Source organism: Spinacia oleracea, chromosome 5 (assembly GCF_020520425.1).
Source record: "Spinacia oleracea cultivar Varoflay chromosome 5, BTI_SOV_V1, whole genome shotgun sequence".
NCBI classification, from domain to species: Eukaryota; Viridiplantae; Streptophyta; class Magnoliopsida; order Caryophyllales; family Amaranthaceae; genus Spinacia; species Spinacia oleracea.
The window spans coordinates 113,260,824-113,277,037 of NC_079491.1; the positions used below are offsets into that span (position 1 = coordinate 113,260,824).

General features: G+C 40.8%; 1 long non-coding RNA gene across 1 annotated transcript; it reads left to right on the plus strand.

The window, feature by feature from the left end:
* The first annotated feature begins 11,928 nt into the window (after positions 1–11,928).
* LOC130461913 (uncharacterized) lies at positions 11,929–14,286 on the plus strand. The gene is made up of 4 exons (XR_008921929.1): positions 11,929–13,200; positions 13,295–13,444; positions 13,519–13,617; positions 13,705–14,286. It is a non-coding gene; the product is annotated as an uncharacterized lncRNA (long non-coding RNA).
* Positions 14,287–16,214: the final 1,928 nt, after the last annotated feature.

The following is a 16,214-nucleotide window of genomic DNA, read 5'->3' on the forward strand; positions in this document are numbered from 1 at the left end:
CTTAAGCTTTTGTTGAGACTAGAGATTTTGAAAGTTAATATACCAAATGTAAATAATTTGAATCTTTTTTTCATTTTTTCTGTCATGTTTAATTTTGGACATTAAAAATTCATCTTTTTTTCCAGCGGGCGTTCGAGCGCGATAACGCGCGGTCGAATACTTGGGTACAAAAACAACACAAGTACTACAAAAATAGGCATCATTATTGATAACTACGTAAGATAATTACATTATGGACAATTATATGTATATTCTTTTTTTTAAAAAAAATTGACAGCAACAAATAAACAAACACACATTCGGCCTTTTCCTTAGCCTCATGGGCTAGATCGTGGGCTGATTGAACTAAAGATCTGTTAACATGGATACAAACTACACAATCTACTAGAAGTGCTTTCGCACGGATATCATCTATGATCGGTCACATTACTGGGGGCTTTTTTCAGTCAGAGAGGAACTGCCATTTTGCAATCAGATTTGATGATTACGTTTTGGGACATATAGGTCCCAATTGTCATCCCTTACCATATTGCACAACATTCTTCTTGTAAGGCATCTTTCACAAATATTCAAGCTAGCTTCTCCTTGTACTACTTCAATATAGTTGTTCGAGCCCACCAATCCCACAACAGGTTCCCTACTCCGGTTCTTGTCCTTTTTTTCCTTCGTTTTCACGCAGCATCAACCACTGTAGGGGGTTTTTTTGTGTGTTTTCCCTATGAGGGCGGTTTTAGAACTTTTGTATTTTGGGATTTTGAAGGAGTTGCCACCAAACATTTTTAAGGGTCCCGTTTGGAAAGACCAAAAAGTGACTCGATTAGGATAAGGCATTGAATCTTAGAAACGGATGGGTGAGATTCGGGCAAGGGAACGAAATACTTATTCCGCGAGCTTTAGAAATAATTCAAATGCGTGGCACAAAACATATTCAAAAATACCCTAGTTTAGACTATGTGGGTTTGATTTTAGAACTTGAACAAATAGAATTTCTACTTTTGTATCGTGACCACTTAGCTTTAAAGTTAATTTAAGGGAACCTAAGATCGGTTTGTCCAAGAAATTATCTTTGTTAAAAGCGTGGTGTAACTTTGTATTTTGTATTTAGCATGTGAGGTGATGAAAGCAATAAACAAGTAAACCAACATCACAATAGAAAATAAGTGTGGAATTAGTAAAATACATCACCACCTAGAAATGGACTAGGTGGGAAACCACATTGCCTAGAAGGACTCGACAAGTATTTCATAATTGAAAGTGCGGAATTGAAAGGTGCAATATTTAAATGCGGTATTGAAATTGCGGAATTGAAGTGCGCTATTGAAATGCGTTATTGAAATTGCGGAATTGAAGTGCGTTATTGAAATTGCGGAATTGAAATGCAACATTGAAATTGAACTTTAGCACATGAGATCCGAACGCCAAACGACTCCTTAAAAATAAGTGCGTCCGACACGGATTCAAAGCAAAAATCTCAACTTTAGGATTAGTTGCTCATCCCAAAGTGTCCTAGATTTTGAACATAGAAATTGAACTTGAAACATTGTACTTGAAATATAGAACTTGAAATATAGAACTTGAATATTGAACTTAGGAGTTTTGAATCTCAAAGATTGGACCTTTTCATGTTGAAAAAGATTTATCTTTGATATGCTCCTATTTTGAAGTTGTTCTAGTTTAAGGAAGTGATTATGATCAACCTTAAACATCATTGAACTTTGAAACTTGAACTTAAAATTTGAAAAGTGGAGTCTTGTATCTCAAAGATTAGACCTTTAAACATTAGAAAGGCTTCATCTTTGATTACTCCATATTTTGAAGATGATTCTAGTTTAAGGAAGTGATTACAAACAACCTTAAACATCCTTGAATCTTGAAATTTTGTATTTGAATCACACAAAGTGTGGATCTTTGAAAAGGTGTATGATTGTTGTAAGTGACACTTTTAAGAATGAAAGTGCCAATCTTACTAATCATTTTTCAAATAGAAATCATAGAAGCATTGTAGATTAGTTTGGGATTCGGAAATACCTAATTAGGTTTAGGCTAAGATCCCTTTTGGAGCTCCCAATTGCTTAGAACTTTGAAATAGTATGAGATTTTTGGAGATTTTTGTATTTTGATTTGAGTGGCAATTTTTGTATTACGACGTTGTGTTTTTGATTTCCCTCCCTAAATGCTCAGAATTAGGGGTTAAAATAGGAAATTTTTTAGCTAAACGCCAGCTGACGCCAGCGTCCAGCGCAGCTGCCTGCGCCCTGCGCTGCTGACGTGGCGCAGAAGCTGCCAAAACAAGGACGAAGATGCCCTCCTTGCTTTTGGTTTATATTGGGTGTACCTTTGTACGAATTGTACGAAGTTGGAACGTAGTGATTGCTTGGGGATTAAGGCTTGGTTTGCGTCTAAAAACAAGCCGTTTCGGGTTTTTGAATTTCGGTTTTACGGGATCGACGAGGCCCGGCTTGCTCAGTTTTGTGGGTCGGCGGCCGAATTGGGATTGCTTAATGTCATTTCGATTGGAAAAGGCCTTGTAAAACCAATGGAATGGTCCAATGGGTGAGATTGTACTTGGATTTTGAAATTGATTTTTGGAAATTGTATTTTATACCGATTTTCGGAATGGGAACGGCCTCGGGTATTGGACTTTGGCTCTTGGAATTTGCAATATGTTCTTAGCAATTGGTACTTCCGCACGTAGTTGTCCCAACAACCTAATAAGGATAACTAGATTAGGTCCCGTGCACGCACGGATATTTAAAAATTATTATTTGACCATCTTTTTTATACATTTTTTAATTGAATTATAGCCCTTAAATCTATTGCGTAATTAATAATCTCGAATGTACTCATTTTATCATATTTTAACTTACTACGTACTTCCTCTATTCTTTTTTAAGTGACACAATTATTTAGGCACGTTTGACAATGCACAATTTCAAACATTAATATCTTTAAATATGGATAAGAAAAAAATAATAAAAAGTTGATAGTTAAAAAATATTTATTAAGACGAATCTAATAAAACCCCACATGACTATGTTTTTTCTTAAATATAAATCACAAAAGTAAGTCAAAGGCGCTTGTGTGAATAGTGTCTAAAACTCAATTGTGTCATGTAAATAAGAACAGAGGAAGTATTATATATTTTATTTGTTTAATATGATGATCTGACTAAAATATTTGATATATTTAGTATGCTAATTTGACCAAAATATCGAGTAAGAATATTTTCTATTATTAACATGACAGTTTGACTAAAATTTTACCAAAATTTTAATAATGGCATATTCCATAATCCTATATTTTTTTTCCATATATAAACATTTATACAAAAGGAGAGAAAATAAAAAAAAAAGAACAAAATAAATATGTTTTTTTAGGAAAGAGTTTTTGGCGGGAAAAATTTTCACCAGGAAATGACACGTGTCATTCCTGGGTTCTCTTTTAGTATGTAGTAATAGATGGTATCGTCATCATCCCAGAGGGGAGACACAAATTAGGAGATACAGGGATATACCCGCAATTTCGGAGGATAGCATGATTTGATGTTTGATGCCCGGTGTAGAAAACCGTAGCAGCAAAGAACGTGCAATCAGCACGGAGCACCGTGCGCTGAAGATTCCGCGCATGCGGAAGACCTGCGCCCAGCGCAGGCCTTGGCGTTCGGCGCGGGGCTGAGCTATAAAAGCTCCCCTCGCCGTGCCATTTTGAAGAACACTCACTTGCATTCTCTTGCTTTTCTCTCTCAGAGGTCGAATACTCTCCCCTTGATCTTGTTGTTCTTGCCTTGTCCATGTAAGTATTTCATGTTTTGCTTATGAAATAATCTATTTAGCTTTGATTTTTGTACCTTGAAATGCTTGTTGGTATGATGTTTGTATGGTAGTAGGCTTCTTTAATCTTGTAGAAAATTGTCTGATAGCCACTTGAACTGTTGGAACTTTTAAAATTTTGAATTTCTGTAGAATCTTGAACTTTCGAATTTGATGGAACTCGTAGAATTTCGAATTATTCTTTGAACTTTGTACTTGGTATTTGTAGATAGTGATCTCACTGGCGACCTTGTTGGGTCTCGTAGGAGAGTAGGCTAGGATGCCTAGGTGTTAGCGTAGAACTTGAATTCCTGCTTCGGCATGGATAGCCTAGGCGTTGGTGTAGAACTTGTATTCATGCTTCGGCATGGATAGCCTAGGCGTTGGTGTAGAGCTTGTATTCCTGCTTCGGCATGGGTAGCCTAGGCGTTGGTGTAGAACTTGTATGTTGAGGTAGAAGTCCCTGGCTGAATTTGTGCCGCCACTGGGGAATTTTTAGAATTTTGAATTTCTTACGGGCTAGTATAAGATAGCCCCCAATCTTGAATGTTGATATTTTGTATTTTCGAATGACTTAGTATGCCTCGTCACACCCAGAGGAAGCTTGCCGATAGCTCGGTGGTTCGAGCTGCTATAGAGGATGCTTCAGATGATAAAGCGGCGGCAACAGACGTGCCGGAGCCAGGCATGGTACCGCGGGGAGCACCCGTCTTTGTTGGTACTGGCTGGAGGCCTTCCGATCTTGTGTTTCGACTAGAGTGTCATTTGTCTCAGCGGCCTCACGCTGGTTTGGTGAGTTTTGTACTATGCTTTTGTCTTTTGAACTTGTATAGGTTTTTGAACTTATCCGCTCATCCGTAGGCTGATGGAGAGCCGTTGCACACTTTTTGGTCCTTGGCGTACCTTCACAAAGTTTTTCCGGTTGCCCGTGACGATGCGTAGGCTAGGGAGATCAGGTTGCGGACGGGCCTGGTTGATTTCTGGCGTGCCTCGGGAGATGCTCAAAGGAGGACGGGCGTCAAAACCCGGCTTCATGCTCTGTTAGAGCGGTGGTGGGATACCACCAACACTTTCCATATGGCATGAGGGGAGATCACTATTACCCCTTTCGAGTTTGCCATGATCACGGGTCTTCCCTTCTCTGAGAGGAACGTGACTTTTGATTTTGATCTGAAGTGGCACTCGGGTAGTGTCACGGAGTTGCTTGGCCCTGTTGTTGACTTGGTGGATGATGACACCCACGCTTCTGTGACGGTGATCATGGCCGCGATCCGTGATACGGACATATCTGCGGAGCAGAGGGTTCGGCTCTTCCTCCTGGCTCTTGTGAGCAGATTGATGCTCCCGCGCAGGAATAGCCGGGTGCATGTGGGCTTCGTGGAGGCTTTGAGGGACCTGAGGGCTGTGTCATGCCTCAATTGGGGTGGTCTGGCATATAGCCACCTTTTGTATGAGATGAAGTACGCCTCCTAGACTTCACCGGAGAGCAAAGCGAGCATTGATGCTTTATGGAGCGTGCTGGAGGTATTTAAGACTCCTTGTACTTTGTATCTTGTACTTGTATGTTTGTATCTTGAATTTTGACTGATGCTTTTTGCTTGTATTTTTTGAAGATTTGGATGTACGAGCATTTCCCGACTTTGGCGCCGGCTCGTACTAGGGATGCGGCTTACCCGTATGCTGCCTCTTGGATAGGAGCGGCGCGCAGGAGGATGTCCTTGTCGAGTTCCCGCAGAGCTTTGCGGGTTTTTCCTGTTGAGGAGGTATGCTCTTGTACTGTTCCGCCCTTTTGCATTTGTATTTATATAGTTGCCTGAGTTGTTTGCTCTGTAGGTGATTTGGCGTCCCTTTGTCGATGCGCCGACACCTGTTCATTTCTTGTATGGGCGGCAGGTCTTGCTCCCGGGGGTGTACCGCGACATGTGGTATTTGGGGGAACGAGTTGAAGGAAATAGTGCCCTTGGTCCAAGTATGCATATAATATTAAGTCTAATAAATGCGGTTCAGTATTAATTAACAAGTTAATAATTCAGTGAGATCAAGTGAGCTGAATGTCTAGCTAGAGGCTGCTTCAGTTCAAGTGGAATTAATTATATTAATCCACATCTTACTCTTGACTGAACCCGTAGGGTCACACAAATAGTACATAAACGGATCAAGTATTTAATGACATTAAATACTCCATCTATGGATATTCGGAATTGACGGATCTTGGTTTCAGTGGGAGCTGAGATCGTCACAAGCAAGAAATGAATACTCCGGAAACGATGATATTGCCGGAAACGGAAATATGGATCGTATCGGAAATATAAATATTATCCAAGTCGTAGATGTTGCCGGAAACGGAAACATGGTACGTATCGGAAAATATTAAGGGAAATGGAAATATTGCCGGAATCGGAAATATTGCCGGAAACAGAAATATTGTCTGAATCGGAAATATTATCGGAATCGGAAAATAATTCTGGAAACGGAAATATTAAATATTTGTTCGAAACGGAAATTAATTCCGGAATCGGAAATGTTAAATATTGTTCGTATCGGAAATGAAATCCGGAATCGGGAAATTAATCGGAAGCGCGTCGTACGAATTAGCATCGGACGAGCTTGCTAGACGAAGGCCCAGCACGAAGCCAGGCCCACGTCCAGCAAGAGAAACGTGCGCCACAACGCACCAGCCAAGGCTGCGCCAGACCCACCGCAAGGCAGGCCCAACGCGCGCCAAGGCTGCGGCAGCGTGTGGGCTTCGTGGCAGTGAGCTCCGAGTGCTCGTGGGCTGCGCGCGCGCGCATGGCGCCCCTCGTGGGCTGCTGGGCGTGCGTGTGTGTGTTTGTGTTCACATACGAAACCTAAAGCGTATAGGATTCATTTAATGATTAAATTCCTAATCCTAAAAGATAAATTAATTAAATAAAAGTTCTACTAGGATTCTAATTTAATTAATTCGTATCCTAGTAGGATTCTAATTCTCTTTCCATACCCCTATAAATATGTGGCCTGGGTTCACAATTTATAACGAGTTTTGAAGTATTCAAAGTGATTTTTGAGAGCAAAAATTCAGTCACATTCTTGCCCATAATTGCCGAAAATTATAGTACCTTAAGGGCGATTCTAGTTGGTCAAGCTTAAGGCGGATCCGGACGTGCTGTGGACTATCTACGGAGGGACACTTGGAGTCCTAAAGACTTGTTCTTGTTCGGTTCGGGCGAAGCTAGGGAGGGCACGCTACAAAGTGTATGCACCTAAATTATGCTATATGATTATGTGTAAATAATATGTTTCCTGGCTTTATGGTTTTTCCGCATGATTTATGTTTATTCATATGTATCATAACCTAACAGTGGTATCACGAGCCTCTTATTATTTTCATAATCTAAATTGCATGAACATGGTTAAATTTTACAAATTTGCAAAGAATTAAAGGGGTGATTAATTTTCGTAATTAATTGTAAATTGCGTTTATTTAATTATATGTACGCAGTTTTTCGGCAGTTTCTTCGTTACTCATCCAAATCGAGTGATTTTTGTGTCAATTCCGCATGTAAAAGGCATTCTAAAATTTTGACAAAAAGAGAATTTTTTCGGCCGAACCCAGAATTCTCAAATTTGAAGCCTAACTATGACTTTTCGGAGGTTTTAGTTTTTCGAACGCAAAAGTTTGTAAATTTAAGATGTTAAATTAAGTATTTGCGATTCTTGTTGATAAATCTTGAGTTTTTGATTGACCTACTGTATATGTTTAACATTATGAATGCCTAGACTTGTTAATTATACAACCTAATTTGTAATTATGATTAATTTGTTGAAATTCGAATAATTTAGAATTGATTTGATTTTCATGATTAATTAATAATTTAATTAGGCACCAATGATTAAAATCCACCATAAAAATTGTTAATTTATGTTAAATTTTTAATTTTTATGACCTAGATTTGAATCCATGTTAATCGGAAATAAATTGATTAATAAATTTTCGATTTTTCGCCCTAAAATTATGAATTAAAAATTTTCAATTTTTATGAAAACGCTCATGAATGTTGCACGCACAAAGCAATGGAAGCTACATGTTACCCTTAAGGGGTGTTGTATAGTGCGGGCAAGCGACGACAGGCAAGGGAGCTCGTCACCTGTGCGGTACGAATGCAGCAAGCAACCTAGCGCATGGCGCGCGCACGAGGCAAGGGAGCCTGTGCGTGTGTGCTGTGTGCTATGGGCGATGGGCGAAGGGCGATGGCGTGGCACGAGGAGAGGCGCGCGCGTGAAGGCGAGAGCTGGGTCGCCCAGCGATCGCTGCTCCGCGCACCAACACGCGTGGCCTCGAGGGCTTGCTTGCGCGCGAGCGAGCGAGCGCTCCCATCGTAGCTGCTGCGATGCATGCGGGCAAGCAGGCTGCGCGCAAGCGTGGCTTGGCTTGCTGCGTTTGCGCGTGGCTGCTGCTGCGATGTGCCATGGGCCAGCGATTGGTCGTGCACTCGACGGGGCTTGGGCACAAGCCCAAGTGCTCGTCATGTTACGATTGTCGCATTTTAAATTTTAATTTGAAATTTTCAGTTCATGTAATTTTAATTAATTTTAAAATTAATAATTTAAATTATTTTCTTGGATTTTAATTTTGAATATTATAATTATTATAAATTTTAATTTATTCTAATTATTTTACTAAAATTAAAAACCTTGAATTAATTTAAATTCGACTGAAAATAAATTAAATAAGTGGATTCAATTATAAATTTATATGAGCTTTAAATTTTAATTAAATTTGTATGTTTCCGGTTAGACTAGAAATACATTTTTATGTTTAAAATTAGTAAAGCATATGAATTTATTGGTTTAAGTGGGAGCAATTTTAGTCATAAACTCTTGATTAGGTCTACATATCCTTTAAGGTTAAACAACTTGATTAGAATTAATAAGGACTGAATAATTGGTAGATTATTGGTGCCCTTGATTAATTGCTGCAAATATTTATGTGATGCATAACGTGTTTTACTAACCAATTATGTGGGCCATTCATGATAATGAATGGGTGAATGGTATATATTGTATATGTACTGTTTTGCAGGTTATGAAGTGACTAGTATGGCCCAAATAGGATAGAAAATATGGTCTGCGTACCATTAATTTGAATGTAATTGGTCTAAAGTACCAAATTTGTTTTTCAATTCAAATATGGTCTGCGTACCATCAAATAGTTGTAATTACTTTAATTATAGCTTATCCTATTTGAAGAAAATGACGCCTCCCACGGAGATTTTCAAGACGGACTTTGAAGTTGAAGCTTCAAGATGAAGTCGGGCCATACTAGATCACATTTATCTTATGCATGTTTTAAGTTATTTATTGCTTTTAAATATGTCTTAAATATGCATGAGATCAAAGCTTGATTATGTTGCATGATTAAGGATTTTAGTTCACTTAAAATCTAACCAACATAGTAAGAGCCTTAAGTTCCAAACTTAAAAATTGAGTTAAAAGGTGCCATGCCAAAATAACACTTACTTGGATATCCTTTTTTCATCGATCTTAGTAATAGTTTTCCGCCATAGCGAGGTGTTACTTATCGATACTAAAGGGGTAAGGTACACAAATAATTGTGAGTACATGTTAGTTTTGGTGAAACTCAACGATGTAAGTAAGGAGTCCTTTTATGTCGTGCCAAAATCGATAGGTTTACCTAATAAGTTCTTAGACGTACCTATCAACCAAGAGTAGTTTCTAGACTATTAGCAAAAGGCTTTTGCTTACCTAAAAGATTTTAGAATTGAGTCTAAATACATAATGTGCTTAATTCTTCAATGGTTTTTAGGATCTTGGAATCATTTTATTCACACCTGCCGGAACACATAACTTGAATAAAATGCTTAATGAACATTGAATTATGCATGTATGCTAGAATTTAAGTTTATTAAGTGAAACTGTGAATGATTATTTATTTGTTTATTCTTTTTCAATTGTAGTTTTAATTATGGCAAACAACAATTCATTCAACATTCGATCAATTCTCGAAAAGGAGAAGTTGAGCGGGAAAAACTTCCTTGACTGGCAAAGGAACTTGCAAATAGTTCTTATGCAGGAAGAAAAGGAGTATGTCCTGGAAGAGGCGATGCCCGAAGCCGCAGGCGAAGGGGTCACTCAGGCAGCCCTCAATCGTTGGATTGATGCCAACAAGGATGTGAAATGTCTAATGCTTGCAACCATGAGTGCAGATCTACAGAAAACGTTCATCAACTCAGATACTTTCTCGATCATCAGTGAGTTAAAGAACATGTTCCAAGATCTGGCTCGGGTCGAAAGATTCGAGACTCATAGGCAAATTCTTGAGACCAAGCTTAAGAAAGGCGAGCCCGTAAGTCCACATGTTCTCAAAATGATTGGACTCATTGAGAATATGAGTCGGCTGGATCAGCAATTCTCTCAGGAAATGGCTGTAGACACCATCCTCCATTCTCTTCATAACGGGTATGATCAGTTCAAACTGAACTACAGTATGAAAAGTCTGGACAAAACGCTCACTGAGCTTCACGGTATGCTGAAGACCGCTCAAAAGACGCTCAAAAGTGATAAGCAAGATGTGCTTATGGTGCGTGGGGGCAAGTTCAAGAAATCTGGAAAGAAGAGGAATGCTAAGAAAGGTGGCAACAAGGCCAGCCCAACTAAGCAAACTGGCGCCAAGTCTGAAAAGAGGAAGGTCAGTCAACCCACTTCTGAATCCGAATGCTTCTACTGCAAGAAGAAGGGGCATTGGAAGAGAGATTGCTTGAAGCTAAAGGAAGATCAGAAGAACGGAACAGTCGTTCCATCTTCAGGTATTTTCGTTATAGACTGTATACTTTCTAATCAACTTCTTGGGTATTAGATACAGGTTGTGGCTCACACTTATGTTCCAATTCACAGGGACTAAGAAGAAGTAGAAAGTTAAGCAAGGGTGAAGTCGACCTACGAGTGGGAAATGGAGCACGGATTGCTGCATTAGCTGTAGGAACTTATTATTTATCGTTGCCCTCTGGGCTAGTTTTGGAACTGGAAGAATGTTTCCATGTTCCAAGTCTTACTAAAAACATCATTTCTGTTTCTTGCTTAGATGCTAAGGGATTTTCCTTTTTAGTAAAAGACAATAGTTGTTCGTTTTATTTTAAAGAGATGTTTTATGGATTTGCTAGATTAGTCAATGGACTTTATTTATTAGATCACGACAAACAAGTTTATAACATAAATACCAAAAAGGCCAAAAAGGATGATTCAGATCTCACCTATCTGTGGCATTGTCGATTAGGCCATATTAACTTGAAACGCATGGAAAGACTTCAAAAGGAAGGAATTCTAGAACCATTTGACTTAGAGGATTATGGTAAGTGCGAATCATGTTTACTTGGCAAAATGACAAAGCAACCTTTCTCTAAAGTTGGAGAAAGAGCAACTGAACTATTGGGTTTAATACATACAGATGTATGTGGACCAATTAGTACAAATGCTAGGGGTGGTTTCAGCTACTTTATCACTTTCACTAATGACTTCAGTAGATATGGTTATGTCTACCTAATGAAGCATAAGTCTGAATCCTTTGACAAATTAAAGGAATTTCAGAGTGAAGTAGAGAATCAATTAGGCAAGAAGATTAAGGCACCGCAGTCTGATAGAGGCGGTGAATATCTGAGCTATGAATTTGATGACCATCTGAAAGAATGTGGAATTCTATCAGAATTGACTCTTCCTGGAACACCACAATGGAACGGTGTGTCAGAACGGAGGAACAGAACCTTGCTAGACATGGTTAGATCAATCATGAAATAGTGCCCTTGGTCCAAGTATGCATACAATATTAAGTCTAATAAATGCGGTTCAGTATTAATTAACAAGTTAATAATTCAGTGAGATCAAGTGAGCTGAATGTCTAGCTAGAGGCCGCTTCAGTTCAAGTGGAATTAATTATATTAATCCACAACTTACTTTTGACTGAACCCGTAGGGTCACACAAATAGTACGTAAACGGATCAAGTATTTAATGGCATTAAATACTCCATCTATGGATATTTGGAATCGACGGATCTTGGTTTCAGTGGGAGCTGAGATCGTCACAAGCAAGAAATGAATACTCCGGAAACGATGATATTGCCGGAAACGGAAATATGGATCGTATCGGAAATATAAATATTATCCAAGTCGTAGATGTTGCCGGAAACGGAAACATGGTACGTATCGGAAAATATTAATGGAAATGGAAATATTGCCGGAATCGGAAATATTACCGGAAACGGAAATATTGTCTGAATCGGAAATATTATCGGAATCGGAGAATAATTCCGGAAACGGAAATATTAAATATTTGTTCGAAACGGAAATTAATTCCGGAATCGGAAATGTTAAATATTGTTCGTATCGGAAATGAAATCCGGAATCGGGAAATTAATCGGAAGCGCGTCGTACGAATTAGCATCGGACGAGCTTGCTAGACGAAGGCCCAGCACGAAGCCAGGCCCACGTCCAGCAAGAGAAACGCGCGCCACAAAGCACCAGCCAAGGCTGCGCCAGGCGCACCGCAAGGCAGGCCCAGCGCGCGCCAAGGCTGCGGCAGCGTGTGGGCTTCGTGGCAGTGAGCTGCGAGTGCTCCTGGGCTGCGCGTGCGCGCACATGGCGCCCCTCGTGGGCTGCTGTGCGTGCGTGTGTGTATTTGTGTTCACATACGAAACCTAAAGCGTATAGGATTCATTTAATGATTAAATTCCTAATCCTAAAAGATAAATTAATTAAATAAGAGTTCTACTAGGATTCTAATTTAATTAATTCGTATCCTAGTAGGATTCCAATTCTCTTTCCATACCCCTATAAATATGTGGCCTGGGGTCACAATTTATAACGAGTTTTGAAGTATTCAAAGTGATTTTTGAGAGAAAAAATTCAGTCACATTCTTGCCAATAATTGCCGAAAATTATAGTACCTTAAGGGCGATTCTAGTTGGTCAAGCTTAAGGCGGATCCGGACGTGCTGTGGGCTATCTACGGAGGGACGACACTTGGAGTCCTAAAGACTTGTTCTTGTTCGGTTCGGGCGCAGCTAGGGAGGGCACGCTACAAAGTGTATGCACCTAAATTATGCTATATGATTATGTGTAAATAATATGTTTCCTGGCTTTATGGTTTTTCCGCATGATTTATGTTTATTCATATGTATCATAACCTAACACGAGTGTCCCTTCAGCATAGTATGAGGGGCAGGCTTGTCCCTAAGGACCCACCGGAGACCATGTTGGCGCGAGATGAAGATGTCGCCCAGCTCTATTTGAATGCTGGGGGCGATGATGTTTGTCTCCCTTGGGAGAACTTTGTAGATAGAAGGGGCCGTCATGAGGACCTTTTGAAGAGGCTTGCTCCACCTGTACGCTTCGTACCGCCGGTGAGCTTTTGAATTTTGTACTCTTGTACTCTCGTATTCTTGTATTCTTGTATAATTGTATTCTTGTATTCTTGTATTCTTGTATTCTTTGCAGGAGTAGGAGACGGACCCCGAGGATATTCCCTATGCTGACAGGGTTATCCGTTATGAGAACTCGGATGGGGAGCAGGTGGAGGTGACCGTTCCTGTAGCTTCTCCTCCACACCGGAGGTCGTATGATGCTGTACCGGAGCATTATGCAGCTGTAAGTACCGTTGCATTTTCTTGAAACTGTTTGTAATCTTGTATCTGGAAATTGATTTCTAATTTTGTATATAGGCGCCTCGGGTGAGAGTGTGTCGTTGGATGCTCATAATTGATTCCTTGAAGAGGCATTGTGCCAAGCTGACCCAGAAGCTTACTGGCCGGGACAGAGAGGTGCATTCAATGACTGAGAAGTTTGTATTCTTGAATTTTGAATATGGATGACTGATTCTAGGATATTGAATTTTGTATTTTGTATAGGAGCGTCGTCGAGGTCGCAGAGGTTCCGTTGACAGGGAGCCCCAGGCGGAGACTTCAGCAGGGCAGTCGGGACCGAGCTTAGGTCTTGGCACTAGTACTCATTAGAGGCATTCTGATGTTGACAAGGGAGGTGTTCCCTTTGTATATGTGGACCCTACCAGGCATTATTTCGGAGATCAGGGCAGTTCGATGCCTTTTGCGCCACCCCCTAGTCCTTTCTTCGGAGCTAGCAGCTCTCAGCCTTGGAGTTTTAATTCTTGGGCTTACTGGTGTGAGATGGAGCGGATGCGACAGGCCCAGACCTTTGGGGCGCAGCGCCAGTTCATGACGATGCCGCAGCCTTTTCGGTACCCTTATCCTCAGCAGGAGATCTACCGCTCTCTCGGTACTCTTCGTATTTCGGAGCAGGAGCCTGATACCCCTGGGACAGAGCTAGATCAGGATCTGGAGCGCTTTAGGAGCCGAAACAGGAACAAGGAGCCTGTGGTTGACATTACGGCTATTGATCCTACATGGTAGTGAGTTCCAGCTTTCCTCGGTTGGGTTTTGTATGGATTGCATTCGTATGGATTGTATTTTGTAGCTTGGATTTTGTATGGTTGGATTTTGAACTTGGTTTGAATCGAAATTTGGATGGTTTTGTACTTGAACTTTGCAAGGTTTGGAATTTTTGAATCTTGTATGGCTGAAAATTTGAAATTTGTATGGGTTGTGTGTGCTTTTGAAATTTGTAGCTACATGTATGCATGAAAATTTTTGCAAAAATTTCCCAATTTAATCGGGTGTGTATACCCACTATAATCCCCCACTTTGACTGAGGTTTTTTGGTTAGAAAAAGCGCAAGTCAAAGTATATTCGACTTTTGCTTATGCATATGCAGACTCTTGAAAAAAAATGCCCATTTTTTAGGGTGTATGTACCCACTATCATCCCCCACTTTGACTGAGGCTTTTTGGTTAGAAAAAGTGCAAGTAAAAGTATATTCAACTTTTGCTTATGCAGACTCGACTTAGGACGCCGATCTAGGACTAGAATGCTTGAATTTTGAACAGATTGACTCGAAATTGGCCCGAAGTACTGACTCGGACTGCTTGAAATTGCGCGGCTTGCGGCTTTGGATTCTTGAATAATTGAGGTTGCGCTTTATTGTCCAAAGCAATAAAGAGTGCGTACTCAGAATAGTAAAGGGGACGGTGGCCTCGTCTTTGCTGCAGACGCCTGCGCCAAACGCGGGCTCCAGCGTCCAGCGCCGGCGTAGTACCATGGGGGTTGCCTTTTTGTATAAATTGGGAGCTTTCAGGATCATACTTTGAGTCAATCCTTCCCTGCTTCTCTTTGTAAACTGATTCCTCACGAAGATAGAGAGAAAATGGCTATATCTTTTGAAAATGCTTTGAACTCTTGGCTTGGTTCGCTAGGCAAGATGGAGAAAAGGGAGCTTGATGGCATGCGTCTTGGGGTGCTTGCCTCCTTCCGGTTTGTAAAGCTTGATGTGAACTTTGGAGGCTTGGGATCCAAATCATCATGTCTTCCGCTTTGGAAATAATGAGGTATGTCCCCTCCCTGAAGAGTTTATTGCCATATTAGGGTGGCCCATTATGCTGGAGCCATGCATGCCTAGGGTTGAGGAACACTTTTTCTTGGGCTTTGAAAGATTCTTAGGCTTGAAGCCCCACTTTTGAGTGCTGTTATATATGGACGAGAGGTGGATTTGTCCCTCCTTGCTACTTACTTTGCTGGGCTTTATGTCCCCACAGTTTTCCGCTTGAGGGCTTTGAGTTTTTGTATATTTGCTCGCTTCCTCTTTTCGAAGCAGGGGTTTGGCAATGGCGATGCCTCCCTAATAGAGATTGTGGAGCAGTTTGCTAGTGGCCGGGACCCAATGCCGCTTGTAATTGGCGAAACATTGATGGGCCTTAACATGCTGAAGTCGGACCCCTCTTCTTTGCCGTTGGGAAGTCCGGTATTACTCCAAGTAAGGAACTGGAGCTTTCTTGTATTTTGAATGTTGAATGTTGAATTGATTTTCTTGTATACTCCTCAAGGTCTGGCTTATGGAGAGACTCATGTTGGTGGCACCACCGGAGAACATGGAAAGCTATAATAGAAAAGGGTTCACTGTGCGGCCCATGATGTCTGGCCGGCTTTCATTGGATGAGTGGCGATGCGCACTATTTGGGATCGAATCTTGTATAAGGTGGGTAGTTCCTAGGTGGGGAATTACTGCTATGAGATATGCACCCGGCTCTACTGCTTTGAGGGTACCGAGCCTCGTAATGTTGGTCTTCTACTCGCCTGCCCGAGTGATGAGACAGTATGGTTTGAAACAAGAAGTCCCGGATTATGCTGAAGAGAACCCGAGACCTGTTGCGCTGAATGCAGATCAACTTGAAGTTTGGAGGCGGTATTGGGTCGCCAAACCATTCTTGAATATTCAGTTCCCACCTGAGCCAGTTACTCTACCTGCGGGCTACATTGTATGGATGAAAGGCCCATGCCAGAGGGACACT